Here is a 21361-nt window from a genome sequence, read left to right on the forward strand (position 1 = left end):
CTTGAGCTTTGAGTATGTTTGACTGATCTTTAACGTATTGAATAGTAAGATTTCCTGTTTCATCAAGCATTTCTGCTAAATACGACACAGCCTGCTTCAATTGGTAAAAACCAGTAAAAAAGATTCGCAGATCCTTTTTCGTCATTTCTGGAAAGTCTTCTAAAACTACAGATGAAATCGTTTGAAACGGCAATTTTTTACGTTGCCAGCTATTTTATTGAACTTCATGAGCTAACATATTTTCTACACTATTTTGTGATTTCATTGTTTCGACGACTTCATCCAAAATCTCTGAGTCAGAAGTAAGACACTTACTGTATATATTATGTAAAAATAACGGAATTTTAAAAAAACTTCCAATTCCTGGAAGCATTTTGTTGTCAATTCTTCGATCGAGTAAATGATATTTTTGTTTTAACATCCCATGAGTTGCCTCTACGGACCAACGAAGTTTAGTTACATATCTTGAAGCATTAGACTCAGCTGTTGTTAATTGGTTTCGTTTTTTTTTAAGTGCTGGCATTGATACTTTATAATTTTTATTTTCTAAGTATTCTTTAACATCACGGAATCCACGATCAACCACAAATGCATCGCCAGGTTCTACGAACTGACATATACAATCAGGATTATCTATAATGTCCTGCATTATAGTAGCATCATTTTGGTTAGCATAATACGGTCCCAGCATATCAACTATGTATCCATCAGTTGTGCAAATTGTAAATGGCTTACACAGTGGTACTTTCTTTTGACCAGAATACGAGTTTCTCTGATACTCATTATTAGAATTTTTCTCATGACGAGCATAGGTCCCATCACAAATCAAAATGAGTTTGTCATGAAGTTTTTTAGCAACTGCAGATGTATGATTTTGAATAAGATCATTTCTGGATACTGCATTTAAGCCAAAGCGCGAAGGTAAAACGTCTTTTTCAAAAGATTGGATGACTTGCTCACAATACTTTGACACTAACTGCTCTTTATCAATCTCAAAAATTGTGGATATTAACTTATTTGAATTACCTGAGCGAAGCTTGACGAAAAACACTATTAGTGCTTGAGTAACACTTTGATCGTCAGTATTTCTCATTGAAACTAACCAATTTCGCAACTCAATCACGTTTTCCCATTTTAAACCAGTTAAAACACGAAGTTTCTCATCTGACACACGATAAATAATCATCCATTTTATCTAGCAATGTTGATTCACATTCAACGGAAAAGTTTTTTATCATGTTACTTAATTCTACTGATGAAATTCTCGTCCAGTCAGAATAATCTCTTATGAGATCTAGAGCTTCATCATAAAACCTTTTGTTTATCAAATGACTCCGACAGCATCGATTCCCATCTGGTATGAAAACTCGTCGTTTGATAAATGGCTGCATTCGGGCTTTTTGAGAAATGACGGTTAAATCGATAGTATTATTGCACAGACAACAGTATCCATGGGTTGAAATAGTTCTTTTAATTGAAACCTCAATATACTCTGTACCGTCATCGGTAGAAGTGATGTTAGCTCTGAAAGAATGATCATCTGAACTTGACTGAGACAATGCCATTTGTCACAAACTAAACTCCGTTCGTTCTAATAGTTCACTAACTATAGATCAGATTCATCTTCAGAGCCATTTGCACCTGGATCAACTTTTCTTTTTTTATACAACTCCAAGCCACATTTGCCACAAACAATATCACCAGTGGAAAAGTCAATATCAAAGGCTGCAGAAAATTCATCAATGTCTTGTTCTGTTAACAGGGTTTTAGGAGTTCCAGATACTTTCTTTACTAATTTTGAGCAAATGCAACACTCATCATTGACGGTTTTATTTGAAGACATTTTATTAGATTAATAAATAAAATATAAACACACTATCTCTCTTATCATAAGCACCAATTGTGTCAGCTGTTGCGTATGCGGCCAAACACGCAAGTGGGCGCGTCAGTCACGTGGTTATTTTTTGACGTCAGAGGACTGAGCCGATAATGTACCATATGCAACGACTAATAGCGGCAATTTTTAAAACATTCTCAATATTATTACAATATAAATCATGATTGAATACATAAATGATTGAATATTACGAAAAGAATTTTTTCTACAGATCTTTGAAAGAATTATTTAATATTCATTGCGATTAAAGGATATAACGTTTGACGTAGGCAAAAAAAATTGATTATTGTTATCAATAGAGAAATGAATATTTCAAATAAGATAAAAAAACATATTTGAGCAAGGAAAATCAAGATTTAAAAATAAAATACATAAATAAAGTAAATATTAGCATAAAAAATGATTTTTATTTTTCTTCAATATGGCATGCCTTTTTTAAAATCTGAAAAGCTCATAAGTCTATAGAAAAATGAATAAGGAATTCGAAAAAAATTATTTCATAATTGTGCCACAATCGTATCATAGTTAAAAATCGAAATTAAAACAAAAGTGCCATTTTTTTCGAGGTTTTTATCAACCGATATAGCTCTTAATTTTTTTCCTAGAAGCTACCATCAGTCCCTAAAACTTCCAAAATTCAAATCAATCGATTGGTGCGTTCATTCGAATATTCATTTTGTCTGATTTTTACAAATTTGGTTTTTTCTCAAATACCAAATAGATTATAGTCTAGTCAACAAGTGCCTTTTTGGTTAAATTTTTTCAGCAGTCTTCGAAAATTATGATTGAGGTGTTATTCGATTCGGAATTGCATCTAGATAATTTTTGACAAAAATGAAATTCCGTTTGCAAAAATTGCAAAAGTTATTAACAATTAACTAAAAAAAGGGGTTTAGTTTTTTTGCAAATATCTCAAAAACTAATAAAGATTTTTCAAATTTGAAAAAAGATTCAACAAGCGGAGTAAATTTCCTAAAAAAAGTTCTGACTCCCGGAATTGTACGACCAATATTTATAATTTTCCCAGGGGGTTGAAAATACGCCCGAAAACGGGTACTCCGTCTTGCGCGAGCCACGCCCCCTTCGGACCTTTAATGAATAAATATTATTTCACCATATTAAATATAAAAATCAAAAATTGAAAAAATTCAGGCAGCTGCAGGATAGATCAATGAACAATAATCTGTAGTCCAAAATTTTTATCGCGAATTTTTAATAAGTGATCCATTAATTAATTAACAATTTTTTGTAGTACGAACATTAACATTGCAAGTGCGATAATTGTTGAACTATTAATGTGAGAATTTTTGCCTTCCGTCGAGCTATTTTTCAAAGGTCTTAGAATAGATTCCCGTTGGAAAAATTGAAAAATTGTTAATTTTTGTTTTGTTATTAACAATTTACAAAGGTGAAAAATTATAAAGCTTTATTAAACATTGAAAAAAAATTTTTTTTTTTACTATTATTATTGATCTGTTTTCTTATGATCAGAAGCTACTTAAAAATGATTTTTAATAATTTTTATCTTCTATTATTTAAAAAATTGTTATAAACAAACGCGTTGTTTATGAGATAATTTAAAAATTTTTTTGATAACATTATCTTTAGTAATAATTATGATTTAAAAAAAAAACCGTTTCTTAAAAAAATTTTTTTATTACTTAAAAACGCATTTGTTGATTAACAATTATTTCTTCCCACTTCTAATTAATATTAAGAAGCTATTCAGGCTGATTCGGAGGGTAAAACAGTGTCTTTATATTTTTTTTAGGTCTTTCGACCTTGAAAAAAAAACATGTAGAGACATCTGCCGTGAAAAAATTGCGATAATTATGCTGACAGTAGTCAGTACAAATATTATCATCGAATTTTTACAGGCAGAAAAAAGAGAAATTAAATAATTAATCAAAGATTAATTATGAATAATACGGCTGCCCAATTTCAAAACATAGTAACTAATATTTGGAAATTTTTTAAAATTTTTCTTTTTAAAAAAAGTTTACCTGCAAAATTAATGAAAAATTTGATTTTTAATAGAAAATACTTGAAGATAAATATTTTTAAGAAAAAATACTTGAAATGAAGGTCTAAGAGTTATAAAAAATGCAGCAATATTAAAAAAAATTAGGTGTAAAAATTTTGCAGTTACTGTATTTTATAATTGGGCAGCTGAATAATTGGTGATGAGTATTACTCTCTGTAAGAAATACAGAGATGGTTAATGATTCTTAAAATTATTGACAGCTATTAATTATTATTTATAATGATCAGGCCTTACTCCATGTAAATATAATCAAACCATGAGTATTCTGTATAAATTACAGAGCTGGCTTTATAATTTCTATTACTAAATTTATATTTGCACTTGAAAATTATTTACAGCTAATAATTATAGTCTATGACGATCGGGCCTTACTCTATGTAAATATAATCAAAATTCAGTGTTGCCGTCAGGGGTTAGCTCACATTCCCACAAGCAAAGATAAAATTCCCCACATTCCCCACTAGTAATTTAAAAAATCCCCATTCATTCCCCAATCTCTATAATAGCTCGATAATTTAAATTTAACAGTATTATGAACTCAATTTAAAGAAGAATAATGATACTCATTAAAGAAATAAAAGAAAGATGATAACTATTAATAATTTTATTAAGAACAATTTAAATGTTACAAAATGTGACAAAACAAATTTATTAAAAAAGATATTATAATATAACTTATTTAGGAATCTTACAATTAATCATTTTTTTTGATGGTTCAAATTTAATGCAACCGCTGTTTTTTAAAAGACCATTCTTAGTTATCATAATAGCACTAACAGTTTCGGTATTTAATTTATTTCTGTAATCTGTCTTGATTTTTTTTAAATTACTAAATGCGCGTTCTACAGAAGCGTTAGAGAACAGGAGGGACAACAGTGCAGTAATTACAATTTTCAGGTTTGGAAATAAACAGACATTACTTTTGTTTTTTAAATTAAATACATCGGTCCAATATTCATCTGCTGGTTTTGATGCATCTAAATTTAATTCATCGTAGTTTAATAAAGCATGATCTCGCCATTCTACATCCACTTGTTGTTGGTCAACACTATTACATAAAATCGGAAATCGAACAAAAACATCATTTAATGATTTTACTTCAAATTTTTGAGCCACTTTTGGATTAACTATCTTTATTATATCAAATATAGGATCGCTAAAATCAAATCTAGCTACAATATCCGTAACAAGTTCTATATAAAATGCGCGGCAAGTTCTCAAAAAATCTACGATAGATGAATCAGGTATATTTGAATTTTCTCTAATCTCTTTCAAACTTTTATTAGCCTGTATTCCTAAATATATATTCTTGATATCGATAAAATTATTTAAATTTGTAAAATCAGCTTTTAGAATTTCTTCACAAGATCGGATATAATCAATTTTCATATAATTAGCACTGATTTGTTTCACCAATTTTTCGACTTCCGGCTTTAAAATGTGTAAAAGAGGCTTTTCTGACTGAAATAAGATATTAAAATCAGTTGTTAGTCCAAGAACATAAGACATAAATTCTAGATATATTATTGTAAATTTATTCTCCATAGTAGACAACATATCTTCCGTTGTTTTTGATGGATCATCAAAAACAGTTTGTCTTAGATAATGATTTAATGGAACATATTGTTCCAAGAGACGATCAACACAGCCTTTAACCGATAGCCAGCGAGTTTGTGCTAATGTCAGGATTTTGTGAATTTTTACTCCAAAAAATTCTTGGAATTCTTTAAACGCATCAATCCGTTTTGCACTTCTATTAAAGTGAGATCCAAGATTCCGAATAAGATCTTCAACAGAACGTGGGAGCTTTAAGCATGCTTTATTTGCAGATAGATTGATCATATGACAGGAACACTTAATGCATGCTATATGAGGTATATCCTTTTTTAGTAAAGAAAATACAGAATGATTTACTCCTGTCATTGTATTACATGTATCAGAAGAAAAGCCTATCATGTTAGTTAATGGTATTTTCCGAATCGACAACATTTTTTTCAGCGCTTCATAAAGTTCATTAGCAGTACCACCTGGTAATTCAATCATATCTAAAAAATGAGTTTGAACTTCCATTTTTTCTTGATTGAAAAAGATTATTGTAAAAGCGCACTGCTTTTTTACACTTTTATCGGTAGTTTCATCCATAATTATTGAATAATAAAGTCCTTGGGCACACAGTAAATTTACAATTTCATCTGAAAATGCTTCACTTAAAATATTTTTTACAATTGACGTAGCTTTAGTTCGTCCCAAGGTCATTTTCTGAGCGATTTTGGAGTCTGTGAATACATTGGCACACAGTGGAACCAATGTATCAACGAGAAGAAATGGTAAGTCGTTCGAAGCCAACATTGCTGCAATTTTGATTTCTGCCCGACGTATTTGAGTTTCTAAATCAGACATTTCCGAGATTGACGTTAATTTGCTTGACGAACTGACGTCTTTCCAACATTTTTTATGCTGATCAGACTCTAGATGACGAATTAAGTCGCTTTTGTGGGCTGATAGTGTTTTTACACAAACAGTACATTCAGCTAGATCGTGGCCATTCTTTAATTCTGAATGTTTCTTCTTCAACCATCTCTTAAACTGAGCCTGATTCAACCAATTTTCATTAAATTTGTTAAATCGTTTTGGTGTTTTTCTTTTTTTGGTTTCATCGGATGTTTCTTTGCTTGTATTAGTACTGCTACATAGAACTTCATTACTGACCGCATTATTGTCCATTACCACTGACTAGAAAATATAAATAAATTAATTAAATTGGAAAAAAAGTGAGTTGTAAATACATTTATCTAATATCAAATTGCATAAAAAAAATTAAATATTTACACTTGCATGTATATATATTTAAAATACAAAAAAAAATTTTTTAATTATTTACAAATATTTTAGTTAAAATTAAATCACTAATAGTTTATAATCTCTGTGCTTAATAAATAAATTTTACTTATTTATCACCAACGAATTTATTGAATATATATATTATTGACTTACCTCATCATCTTTATCGTCGGCTTTGTGTCGTTTTTTTTTGCAACCAATTATCCATACTTAAAAGCCAATAAGAATAATTTTATTTCTACCAAATGTATATTTTTGTAATTTAAAATACACTATGAATACTGTATGTAAAATCGTGAAAAACATTAAAGATAAAAAATTTTTCACTCTCTCCGACTCGAATATATGCAATTTATTGTAAGCTAAACATTAAAACAATTGAACAGCGGCAGAACATATGATCAGCATTTACAATACAACAATAAAGTAGTGTACGTTCAAATTATTGATAACAATTGATGTTAAAAGTTAAACAAAAAAAAATTATTAGAGTGATTATAATTAAAATTAAAAATAAAAGAAAAGTAAAATAAATATTAAAGATATTCAAGTAATAGCAGTGTATAGTGTTACATTTTATAATTTAAAACCTGTAAGATTTAAAAAAAAATAAATTTAACTTAAAAAATAAAATGCAGAATTTTGTTGAAGAAATTGATCCTGTAACGGACGAATTTGGTGACATGAAGATTGTTATAATAAATAACAAGAATTATTATGTATTTAAAAAAAAACAAGGTAATTGATAAGTATAAAATTGCTATTGTTATTGAAATTTAATCATGCTAAAAATAACTTTGTATTATATTTGTAATTCATAGAGAATATTTAATATTTAAGGTGACTTCATTTTCGTGCTTTGCCATTTAATGCCATTTGAAGACGAATTAGAAATTTCTAACGGGAACAATGAAGAGGAAATAGAAGGAGTCAAAAATGAAGATATTTTAATTACCGACGAAAGATTGGCGAGGCAAGATGAGCGGGAAGAATGATTGTACTTGAATAAGGAAATAAAATTTTTTTTATCGAATTTAATCTAATTTTATTTAAAATGTTATAATTTAATGAATTTAACAAATTCTTTTAGAAATAATAATGAAACTCCCTCAATTCCCCACAATTCCCCAAAAATTTTATTCCCCATTTTATACCCGCATAAGTATAAAATTCCCCACGTTTTGGGGAATTCCCCACGGATCGGCAACACTGTCAAAATTTGAGTATTACTCTGAAAAAAGTCCAGAGTTGGCATGACGATCTTTATTATTGAATTTATATTTTCACTTTAAAATTAATTATAGCTAATAATTATTATTTATAATGATCAGGCCTTACTCCATGTAATTTTATTATTACAACATGAGTATTACTCTGAAAAAATTCCAGAGCTGGCATGACGATCTTTATTATTAAATTTATATTTTCACTTTAAAATTAATTATAGCTAGTAATTATTATTTATAATGATCAGGCCTTACTACATGTAAATATAATCAAAACATTAGTATTGCTCTGTTAAATATACAGAGATGACTTGGTGATTTCTATTACTAAATTCATATTTACGCTTTAAAATTAATTGTAGCTAATTATTATTATTTATAATGATCGGGCCTTACTCCATGTAAATATAATCAAAACATGGGTATTGTTCTGTATAAATTACAGAGTTGGCTTTATAATCTCTATTACTAAATCTATATTTACACTTTAAAATTAATTACAGCTAATAATTATAGTCTATGACGATCGGGCCTTACTTCATGTAATTTTATAATCTCAACATGAGTATTACTCTGAAAAAATTCCAGAGTTGGCATGATGATCTTTATTATTAAATTTATATTCACACTCTTAAATTACGTACTGCTAGTAATAATTTTAGATATTAATTTAATTCCAAAACTTTGAATATAATAGTCACTCACCACTCGGCAGATTAAAAAAATTTTTGTAATAATATTTTCGTTGTTATATTCTCTTTTAACTAAAGTTTTCCAATTCTGAAGCATTAAACACACTCGGTTTAATGAACTATTGCTTAATCTATTTGTTGAAGTATCCAAACGTCGCAGTGAAGTTCTGTGTTGGTCTAGTTAGACTCCGTTATCAATGCAACACTATTGCAGAATGTCTCCAAATTCACGTTCAATCTAAAAAAATCAATTTTCAGCCATTACTTTCTAACATAGGACAAGAATAATTTTAATATCAGTCTTAAAAATACTGATTCAATTATTATTAATATCCAATTTTGTTTCTATTAATTTAACTTTACTATTTTGGACTTTTTATCATAGTCGAGACAACACTGAAGATACAGTGCAACTACAAGCCATTCTTTCAATAATATTATAATCAATCAAATTATTTTGTTTTTTGAGCAAAACTGCAGCTTTTAACTAGCCGTTTCACTAGAAAATACAATAAACTATTAATTTAAAAAAAAAAATTCAATAAATTAGCTTACCTGTTGTATGATAACTGATTTTGTTATCAATTGTTCTTCATATCTGGCCTTGATCTTATTGTCTTTTCTTGAGAAGACTCTATCTATGATTTATTGCAAGACTCACCGCCAAATATTTGTTTCTGTAAGATGGCTTCTCTTCTGCTTCCTATGATTAATATTTTTGATTTTCTATTATAATTACATGTTGTCGTCATTGATATCTCTTCTCTCTACGATGAAGTGGTACATACCGAAGTACCTAGTAAATAATAATTTCATCACTCGGATTTTCTTGATACTCCTCCGATTGTAAATGTCAAGATTGACTATCCTTTTATGGTAACTATTTTTTTCTGCCTGCAACAAATTTTTCTATAAGTCAAGTATTTTTTTTTTATAAATTCCGTAAAAAATATGTTGATCTGTGTAAACATATTTAACAATGTGTATGTCTTACCTTTTATATTCTCTTTTTAGTACACTGCTCAGATGATTTAAAAATGTTTAATCCTTTTGTTTAACACTTGTTGTTTTTTTTCTACAATTTGAAAGTGACTAAATCGTATGAAATGGCATTCGATATTTGTTCATTCAATGATTATATTTTGATCATTTTGTAAGACGTTTACTGAAACATAACTTTAATTTAAGAGACCAAGACTCTGGAATTAGAATGGCGTTTGGCACCCCTAAAGCACGCGTATAGGTACTCGTTGAGAGCGGTGCCCACAAAATGTACATACTATTAAATTCTACAAACTGATATTATTCTTTTAAATATCAATCGCTAACTCGAGTTGGCCACGTCTATTTATTATTCATATTTTTATATAAAATGTGACACACACATTAAATAACTTCATTTTTTGTTGATCATTTGCCATAAATCATAATTATTTTCTTATAGTTAATAATTATTTCCTATCATAAACAGATCTTTCTCTCCACATACTTCCAATCTTTTTTTGCAGAGTAACTATATTCGTAAAATTATAGGACTAGGTTTACGATTTTTAATTCTACATTTGCAATAGTATTTATCAGAATTTTTCTTTGCTAATAAATATTTTCTCGAAGACAAGGCTGAACTTCTTGGCGACTTATATTAATTAAGGTATAATTAGTTACATCCTTAAAAATACAGAACTGGCATTCATGATCTCAGCTTCTAAATTCACATCTAAACTTTTTTTAAATTATGTACAGCCAATTATTATTATCTATGACGATCAGACCTTACTTCATGTCGACCTATAATCAAAACATGAGTATTGCTCTGTAAAATTTACAGAGATGGCTTGATGATCTCTATTACTTAATTTATATTTATACTTTAAAATAAATTATAGCTAATAATTATTACTTGTCACGCTTAGGACTTACTCCATGTAAATATAATCAAAACATGAGTATTGCTCTGTATAAATTACAGAGTTGGCTTTATAATCTCTGTTACTAAATTTATATTCTAACTTCTTAAAATTATTCACAGCTAATAATTATTATCTATGACGATCAGACCTTACTTCATGAAAATATAATCAAAACATGAGTATTACTCTGTAAAAAGTGCAGAGTTGGCTTTATGATCTCTATGGCTAAATTTATATTTACCCTTTTTAAAATCATTCATCATTAATATTAATTTACTTTAACTTATAATTCAATTATGGGTATTACTCTGAAAAAAATCTCCAGACTCGACATGATGATCTTTCATTTTAAATTCACATCTGTCTTTTTTAAAATTTTATACAGCTAGTTATTATTATCTATGTCAATCAGGCTTTACTTCATGTAATTTTATAATCACAACATGAACATTACTCGCTAAAAAAGACAGAGTTGCCTTTACGATTTCTATTGCTACACTTTTAATTTCATTCTTTAAAATTATTTACAACTAATAGTTGTTATCTATGATGATCAGGACTTACTCCATGTTAAATTATAATGAAAACATCAGTATTACTCTGTAAAAAGTACAGAGTGGCACAATGATCTCTATTTCTAGTTGAACGATCATTTTTGAAAAAATTTTCACACACTGATACTCAATGTTTTTAGTGATGAAGCATTCCATTCAGCGGACTTACGATAGTGTATTGTAATTTTTAATTGACTAACATCTTGCATTGAGGTCAGCTAGTTGATACACATCACTCAATGTTTTGTTTTATCGCCTCCATTGGGTCTTGATGGTACACTGGTCAGTATGATCTCGACTCTGCCTTGTCACCTGGAAAAATTTTAATTACATTAATTAAATATTTTATTTTCAATATCTATTGCCATTTCTTTATTATTTAATCTCGGTTATTACCATTTTAGCTATCTATTATCTATAAAAATTTTAACATTTAAATTAATTATGCTCATTTATTCTTTTGAACACTAATTAAATTCCGAAACTTATAGTATTAACGTTACTCACCACTTGACAGATTTTAAAAATCTTAGTAATTTTGTTGTTGTTGTTGTTGTTGTTGTTGTATTCTTCTTCAACCAAATTATCTATATTCGTATGCAAGAAACGCACCCGTTCCAGAGAACGAATTCTTTACCTTCTTTTGAAATATCTAAATGACGCTGCTAAATTCTATGTTCGTCTATTCTAAGTCCATGAACAATGTAACACGACTGCATAATGTCCTCAAATTCATATTCAATCTGGAGAAATAAATTTTTCAGTAGTAACTAATGTAATATTCTCAATATCTGGTCTCGACCATACAGTCGTTTCTTGAGAAGACTCTATGTAAGATTTATTGCAAGACTCACCAACAAATGTTTGTTTCAGAAAGTTGGTTCTGCAATCTTCTGCTTCTTACAATGAATATTTTTGATATTCTGTTCTAATTACATGATGTCTTCATTGATTTCTCTTCGCTTTACGATGAAGTGGTACATATCGAAGTGCTTTGTGAATAATAATTTCATTCCTCGGAATTTTTGGATACTACTCCAGCTGTAAATTTCAAGTCTGTGATAACTATCTTTTTTTGCCTGCAACAAATTTTACTGTTAGTCAAATATGTTTTTTTACAAATTTCGTAAAAAATATATTTATCTGTGTAAATACATTTAACAATGGGTATTTTTTATCTTTCATATTTTATTCGAAGCACATTGCACGAATAATAAAAAAATGTTTAATCCTTTTTCAACGCTTATTATATACTTTTTAGAACTTAAAAGTTACTGGATCACCTGCGATGGGATTCTTCATTTGCTTACAAAAATTATTTTAGTAGTAAAGTATTGAACTTTTTGTGAATGTTAGAAAAAAATGAGTTATTCGAGTAAATAAATTTGATTATGAACTTGTCTAAGTTTTTTTGGTTTATTTACCGTTAATACTTTGAACTTTTTTGTGACGATTATTCAATCACAGCTTCGATTCGTGGAACTGTGACTTGAGATTCTAAATGTACTTGGGCTCAGCTAAAGCACGTACGCAGCCACTCATCGAGAGAGGTGCCCGCGAAATGTAATTGCTATTCAATTCTACTAAATTATACTGTTCATTTAAGTATCAATCGTTAACTTGAGTTAACCAGGTCTATTTATTATCTGCACAGAATTTGTTTTTTAATAGTTAAAGATATTATTTACAGAGCTGTTTTAGATGTTGATTATTCACAATGTTAATAGATAACTTTATTTTTTGTTCACTATTTGCTATGAATCATAAATAATCTTTGACGGCTAATTATTATTTTCTATCAGAATCACGTCTCGCTCCACATCTACTGTCAATATATTACTAAGTAATTATGTTCGCAAAATTTCAGGACTGCATTAATGATTTGTGATATTCACAGATTCGGTAGAATCTGGCGCCAAGGTCCATTCAAAAATTCCGTTGTAAACGGCGCGCGAGACTACCGACTGTGTTTACTGTAAGCATCACGTTTTTTTGAGGTTGCAAGTTTTATTAAATTCTACGGTTCCTTTTTTTTCTTAGATTTCTATTATAACAGTAGTTTATACCTTATTTTCCCGATATTACTTAATTATATCCAATTATAACCATTTATCTGCTTAAAATCAATAAATTTAATCAGCATAAACTATAGCAACGCAAAAATTTCGATCCTGACTTTTTTTCGATGGGCAAAGGTATCTGCCACAGACTACATAATTCGAGAATGCATAGTAATCCTTCATTAGATGGGAAACTACAGTTAAAAAAAAATGTTTCACAGCTTGCATCTACACCCGCCAGGGTGCGCTGGAATAATTTTTACATAAACTGTAGCTTCAAGTAAACTCCAATCTCGACAGGATTCATCACGTATGTTTTAATGAAACTTAGGTGATTTGTTTACAATTACCTTCTTATTTTTTATTTACTTTGATTTACCGTAAACTTTCAGCGAGAAAGTATTATATTAAATTTAAACTGGACGTGGCTAAAGGTACGGCAAATGTGAACGATACAGCTCCGTATGTATACGGAGCAATCTAAATATTCAGGAAATTCAAATTTTACTCGAAAAACGTCGTATGTATACGGAGCTGTAAACATGCGGAGTCGTACGCATACTTACTTGTACATATACTGCTAAATGATAATAATAATATTTATTGTTATTATTGTCATGATTGTTATTAAATTATTGGGCATTGAATTATTTAAATTAACAGTGAAAGCTATTAAAAGTTACCGTAGTTCTGTCTCAATTTCTCATAAAACACTAATAAGAGCAAGAAAGACAACCTGGGTAACTTTTAAGAGCTTTTACTATAAGTTAAATTTACAATTATCTTAATTACAAAAATGTTTCAATTTTCTTAATTTTCTTTCAAAATATATGTGAAATGCAAAGTTTCTAATTAATAATTTAGTTCATCAATATATACTATTCTTCATATCATACTTATATCTTTTCGTGAAATAAGTTTATATTTTAATATTACTGATAAGTATTTTTATTACAGAAATAAAAATTAAAAATTATCTCTTAATTTTTTTTAATACCAAAATTGTTAGGGACAAATTTTTTTACGGAAAAATCATTTACTTTTATAAATCAGAATTATTCCGGTTCAGGCAGCGTTGAATATAACTGTTTGAATTTTACCTATTATATTTTTTTTTATTCAGAAATCTGCATAGAAACACTTTTTAACTAAAAACCTCATTTCCAATGTTTCATATTTTCAGACTACACGTAAAAATCAGTGTGATAATTTTAGTCGCTTTCGCTGCGTATATATATACGGCACTGGTTTAGTTCACCTGTCTGGTAATGAAAAACTGATAAGATGAAATTACCCAGTTCAAAGAGGGCACATTGTCGCCGATCTGTAAAGTGTCGAGTGAACTTGGTTCGACTGAACACGCTCATTGTCTTTACTTAATTATTAAGTAAGAACTTCTATCTTCGAAACATACCCAACCTAATGATGATACTTCGGGCTATAGTGCGCCACCTATCTGGACAAATATTTATTCATAATTAAACTTAATGTTGCTGTCTAATGTCGGTTTATGACTCTTTCTTATGGTTATGTTTACTGTTATGTTTACAATTGTACGCATTAATTTAATTATAAATTTCGTGTTGTATTCATTAACTTAAAACTTTTTAAGTAAGTTTCTTAGTGGAATTTGAGAATTATAACAATATAAGTTGATAATATATATTGATAAATCATTATTATTTACGTAATAATAATTATTTATCAAAATATTATTATTTATATTGTTTTCATTGTCAAATTTTTTCATTAACTAACGGTGAATTGTATCTATTCAGCGTTCATAAATCGAAATTTTCTAATTATTCCTTACATAAAGTTTGAACTAAAATAATTTTCGGCTTCTAAAAAAATTTCTCTTTTTTTTAAGCTTGAATTTTTTTGTCCTTAGTTTAGTTGAGAAGTAATTAGAAATTTTCTATTTTAAACAATATTGAAAAAACGGTCTGCTGTGCGACTGGCTTAATAAAAAAAAACGGTCTGCTGTGCGACTGGCTTAATAAAAAAAAACGGTCTGCTGTGCGACTGGCTTAATAAAAAAAAACGGTCTGCTGTGCGACTGGCTAAATAAAAAAAACGGTCTGCTGTGCGACTGGCTAAATAAAAAAAACGGTCTGCTGTGCGACTGGTTAAAAAAAAAAACGGTCTGCTGTGCGACTGGCTAAATAAAAAAAACGGTCTGCTGTGCGACTGGTTAAAAAAAAAACGGTCTGCTGTGCGACTGGCTAAATAAAAAAAACGGTCTGCTGTGCGACTGGCTAAATAAAAAAAAACGGTCTGCTGTGCGACTGGTTAAAAAAAAAAACGGTCTGCTGTGCGACTGGCTAAATAAAAAAAACGGTCTGCTGTGCGACTGGCTAAATAAAAAAAAACGGTCTGCTGTGCGACTGGTTAACTTAATTTAAAAACGGTTTGCTGTGTGATTGATCAATTAAATTCAAAAATGGTCTGTTGTGCGATTGAATAATCTAACTAATAAAGAGTTTTCTTATGCGACCAATTGAAGAAATAAATTTATTTTGACGTACTTTTTCATACTTAAATATCAATTTTATTCAAGTAAATAAAGTTGAAGGTGTAATTGAGTTATTTATTGTACCTTAAAATAACTTTATAAGCCTTTATTATTATTATTATTAATTGTCAGAATTTGATTAATAATAAAATTTGGGATTTATAGTTGAAAATTTTATTTTTATCCTTATCCTTTATTTTTTACTTAACCGATTTTGTTATTACCTTGTTAAATCAAAAAATGTTTCCTCTCACAGAATCGGACTATTCTATTATTTCTCGTAATCAAATATTAGAAGATCAGCATATAGATCGATTTGCTTTTCTTCTCCACAAGCAATTTAATTATTCTTATCAACCTTCTTTGTATGTGCAATATCCTGATTTAATCGAAAAATTAGACGTCAATCGATTACATATTCAAATTCTACACAGCCGTGACACAGAGTATGCTTTCAACGAAAATGATAAATATAGTACTGATCATTGGGTTTGTAGTTTTTGTGATACAAAAAAAATTATATTTTCGATTCAGCAAATAAAAAACAACTTCACAAAAGTCATCAGATATTTTTAGAAAAAATTATATCCCAGTTTTGAATTTAACGCAAATACAGTTGAATTCCCTGATGTTCAAGGACAACCAAATAATTACGACTGTGGAGTTTATGCGATAGCATTTGCAACTTCTTTGGCTTTAGGAGAGTGGCCAATAAAATCTTCATTTTTATATGATCATAATCAAATGCGCCATCATTTAATTAAGATATATCAAACTAATAACATATCTAGTTTTCCAAAAATTAATACTGAAAAAAATTCAAGTAAACCTATTTTCAATACAATGAAAGAAAAAAGTATTAATATCACTAACTATTGCAAAATCTTTCCAGTTTTGAATATTAATAAGAAAACGATTACAAAAATAAATCAAGAGCCGAAAAATTTCAATGGTACAGAAAGTAATTACTCGTCAATTAACATAAGAAAAAGAAAAAACGACACTATGCCGGTCAATAATTATGATATATCTACAGTTAATATTAATAAAAAATCCTTCATTCAGCAAAATATAGAAATAAAAAGTAGTACAATTACAGAAAAAAGAGATTTACCAATAAATAAACGACGAAGAAAGATTAAATCAACTTTAAATGAAGAATTACCAACTAAAAAACGTAGAAATACCAATTACAGGTGTCCCTTACCAGTATTGAATGACAAGTATCTAATTATGGTTGCACATGGAGATCAACTGCAGGATGAACATATGTATCAATTTAAATTAATTCTAGCTAATTGTTCAAATTACTATGATCATCGTGACACATTATATTTAGCAAGACCTGAAAATATTGAGCCTGTACCACTGTTAAAAAACCATATTCAAATATTATACAGTACTGATAAACACTGGATATGCTCATATTATAATACTAAAAAAATATACATTTATGATTCTTTGAATAAATTTACATTAAATGAAGATCAAACCTTATTTTTGAGACATTTGTATCCTCAATTCAATATCAATGAAAAATCATTAATTTTCATGAAAGTTCAACACCAACGTAATGTCACTGATTGTGGGGTATTTGCCATTGCGTTTGCAATATCTTTATTATATAATCAAAAACCTGAATGCATTGTCTACGAACAGAGTCTCATGCGTTCTCACTTGGCTAAAATATTTCAGACAAATACAATTAGTCACTTTCCGACTACTGACCATAGAATAACGTTAAATTTACCGTCTTTAAAAGAAGTAACAAAAAGAAATCATCGAATATACACCTTACGTCTTAGCCGCAATAAAGCATTGATGAAAAAAGATCAAAGTAAATTGTTGCATAACCATCATAACAATGATATAAATTCAAATAAAAATCATTTATCGACAAAACAATCGGAGATAAAAAAAATTAAATTACTGTCATCGCATAATGGTTTAGAAAATTCTAAAAACTTATCTGAAGAGATAAAAAATTCTAAGGACTTGCCAGATGAGATAATAATTAGTGTAAAAGACGGTGCTTTTATCAATAATTTAATACCAAAACAAGATTCATTGTCTCATGATAATAATAATTCATTGTCTCATGATAATAATAATTTATGTAAAGAAACTAAATCTGTTGATAGTAAGAAAATTCTAAAACAAAAACTATCGGTAACTAAAAAAATCGTGGCAAAGTACCGTCGAGAGAATGCAAGAAAAAATTTTATTAAAATAAAATCTTCTGAATATTACATAAAAAAATTAGCTTTAGTCATCGATGGGGAAAGCGTTGTTGAAAAACATTTAGAAGCGCAAAGAATCATCAAATGGTGTATGTGTCAAAGAAAAATATATATGAAATTATTAACAGATACTTTGCATATTTTGAAGAAGAAAGCCGAATTCCATCTTTCACACCTACCTTTCGATTCTTCAGCAATTACAATAGATGAATATAAGGCTATATGTGGTCAATCTCTCCATTACCCAACTACAGAACCTTATTTTACGAGACATCATATTCATTCGCAACAATCAAGAATCAACCTATTTCTATAAATAAATTAGGTCAATCTACAAATATACTACCTTTATTAAAAGATGACCATGCAAAAAAAAAGTGGCTTTGCAATAATTACTGCCGAGCTACTATGGAAACGGAAATGTATGTACGCTATAAAGACTTCCTTGAAAAATTAAATACACGAAATTTGAATAATTTTCAAACATTTTTGGATCAACTGTTTATATATCATTCAATTGATGATGTAGTGGATAAATTAGGTCATTGCAATTTTTGTCTTACATCTTTTGATTCGTGCAATTCAGAATTCTTATGCATTGAGTTATTATCGCCTCATTTTCCTTCTGTTCAATATATTAAACAACTTATATACAAAATAAAAAGAAATTTGATTGACTTGAATCATCTAGATACGGCATTAGAATCAGGTGATTTAGAATTTTTAATAAATGTTACAAATAAAATGAAGGGAGAAGGAAAAATATTAGATGAAGATCAAGAGGGGTTGTGCTTGAATGAAGATAAATTACAGACTGAATTTAAATCAGCTTTTACAGCTTTTACAAAACGATCTTTAGATTTACCTCGATTCAAATGCATATCTTGTCAAAAACTAGTTTTCAAAAAAGATGTCATTGAATTGAGTAAATTGCGTCAACCTCTCTCAAATGAAATATGGAATAATTTAATTAACTTTATTAATGAACAAGATAAAACTATGAATAGCGATTTTATTTGTAAATATTGCTTACGAAAAATTCGCTCTGGATCTATGCCTCCAATTTGCTTACTAAACAACATGTATGTTGGAAAAATTCCGAATGAAATTTTCGCATTAAATGAGTATGAAAAAGTACTTATACAGCGAGCAAAAAGCATTTCAAGTCGTTCAAAGATTAGGAACTGTTGCTAAAAAAATTTACCTCACACTATGCGAATACAAAAACTAAAAGGTCAAACATTTCATCTTCCCTTGCCAATAGAAGAAACACTAAAAAAAATTTGTTCTACAACTGATCCGTTGAATAAACATCATGAGTTGTATATTGTAATGCGTAGTATTCCTACAAAGTCAAATGTTATATGGGAGAAAATGGTTAGCTTAGAAAATGTATTCAGAGTATTGACATGGTTAAAGAGTAATAATACTCTTTACTCTGAAATTAAATTACCACAATGCCCTCAAAATTTACGTGAATGGTTAGATTCAAAAAATATTTCATTTCAACTTGAAATGACCGAAGATGAAAATTGTGTAAATACAATAAATACAATAAACGGTGAAAAAAATAATGATAATGATAATAATCCTATCAGTATGGAACAAGAAAAAAATAACACCCCCAGTAAAGAAGAGATTCTTGATAATCAAAATGTTGAAGAGTTAAGTAATAAGTCAGAAAATAGAGAAAATAAAGGACTGAGCGGAGAGAATCATAGTATTATTAAAGACCATAGCTACAGTAAAATATCAGCTATCAGAGACAGAAGTATGAATTCTAGTGATCATACTTACAGTCAATTATCATTATCAACAAAAGACAAAGAGAGTGCTGATAAAATTGATATTCAAGAGAATAAAAATAAAACACCTCAACATCAAGCTATGATTACTCAAGTATTAAATCCAGAGAGTTCTCAATATGCACAATACACTATATATCCTCTTCATGATGAAAGAAAGAATGATACTTCAACAAATATGTATCAAATATTAAAAATTAATGAAAAAGCATTAGATAATCGATTGAAAACATTAGACTTACAATGTTTTCCAGATTTATATCCTTATGGTAAAAACGGTCAATGTGAAGAAAGAGAAGTACGTATAACTGCTTTCGAATATATTAAAGCAAAATTAAAATCAGCTGATTCACGTTTTCGTCTAAATCAGCAATATTTATTCTTTTTATTAAATGACGCTAACATTCGTCAACTTGGTGCAGGTGTTTATCATACACTGAATGTTACAAATGCTCGTGAAAGATATACAGCGCAAAGTTATTTGAAATATCTCAAAGATGGTCAGTTAGAAGCAAATTTAACAACTCTGTTTGCTCGACTTCGAAATTCAGAACAATTTTGGAGTAAGCCTAGAAACAATTTGGCATGTATGACACGTCATTATGGACCTGCAACATGGTTTTCATGTCAGTCCTGCTGAATGGCTTTGGGATGATTTAATTGAGTATATAAAGGAAATTAATACTCCACACTTTAAGAAACTATCTGCAAGTGAAGTAATTACAGCTGACCCAGTATTAGTTTCAAGATTTATTGACAATAAATTTCAAGCTGTTCTTGAATTCGTTAAATCAGATAGCCAACCTCTCGGTCCACTTAGCCATTACTTTTGGCGTCGAGAATATCAAGGTAGAGGAATTCAACATTTTCATTTAATACTTTGGATAGAAGGTGCTCCAATAATGGGTATTAACACCAATGAAGAAGTTGTTGAATTTATCATGAAATACGTAACTTGTAAGTTACCAGATAGAAAGATATCACCAACACTTTACAGACGCGTAACTACACATCAACAACACAATCACAATAGTTACTGCTTACGAACAAAAAAACCAAAGTCAGGTAAAGTGAGTAAAAAGCTTTGTCGATTCAGTTTCCACGACCTGTTTCTGAAAACTTTTGTACTTCGTGATACTGCTACTTCAATATCCGGGCGTAGAAACTTAAAAAGTAAAAGCCGACTGTATGATCTTCCTCGTAATGAAAACGAAGTTAATATTAATGATTACAATCCATCAGTTTTATCTGTCTGGGAAGGAAATATGGATATTCAATTTATCGGAGAAAAATCTACGATACTGACACAATATGTCACAAAATATGCTACGAAAAGAGAACCAACTAAATCATCAGAAACAATTAATGAAATTAACTCAACCAAAACTTTACCTCAGCTTTTGTGGAAGATTGCGTTTCGTAGTTTAACTCACAGAAGTCGGAGCTCTAAAGCTGCTGATACTTTGTTGGGCATTTCTCTACATGGTACAGATTCAGTAAAACTATTATTAAAATGGTTAGATGTCCGAATGATAAGAAATAGAAAGTTAAAAACCAAAGAAGAAATTGAAGAATTA

This window comes from Cotesia glomerata, linkage group LG7 (assembly GCF_020080835.1).
Source record: "Cotesia glomerata isolate CgM1 linkage group LG7, MPM_Cglom_v2.3, whole genome shotgun sequence".
Lineage (NCBI taxonomy): Eukaryota > Metazoa > Arthropoda > Insecta > Hymenoptera > Braconidae > Cotesia > Cotesia glomerata.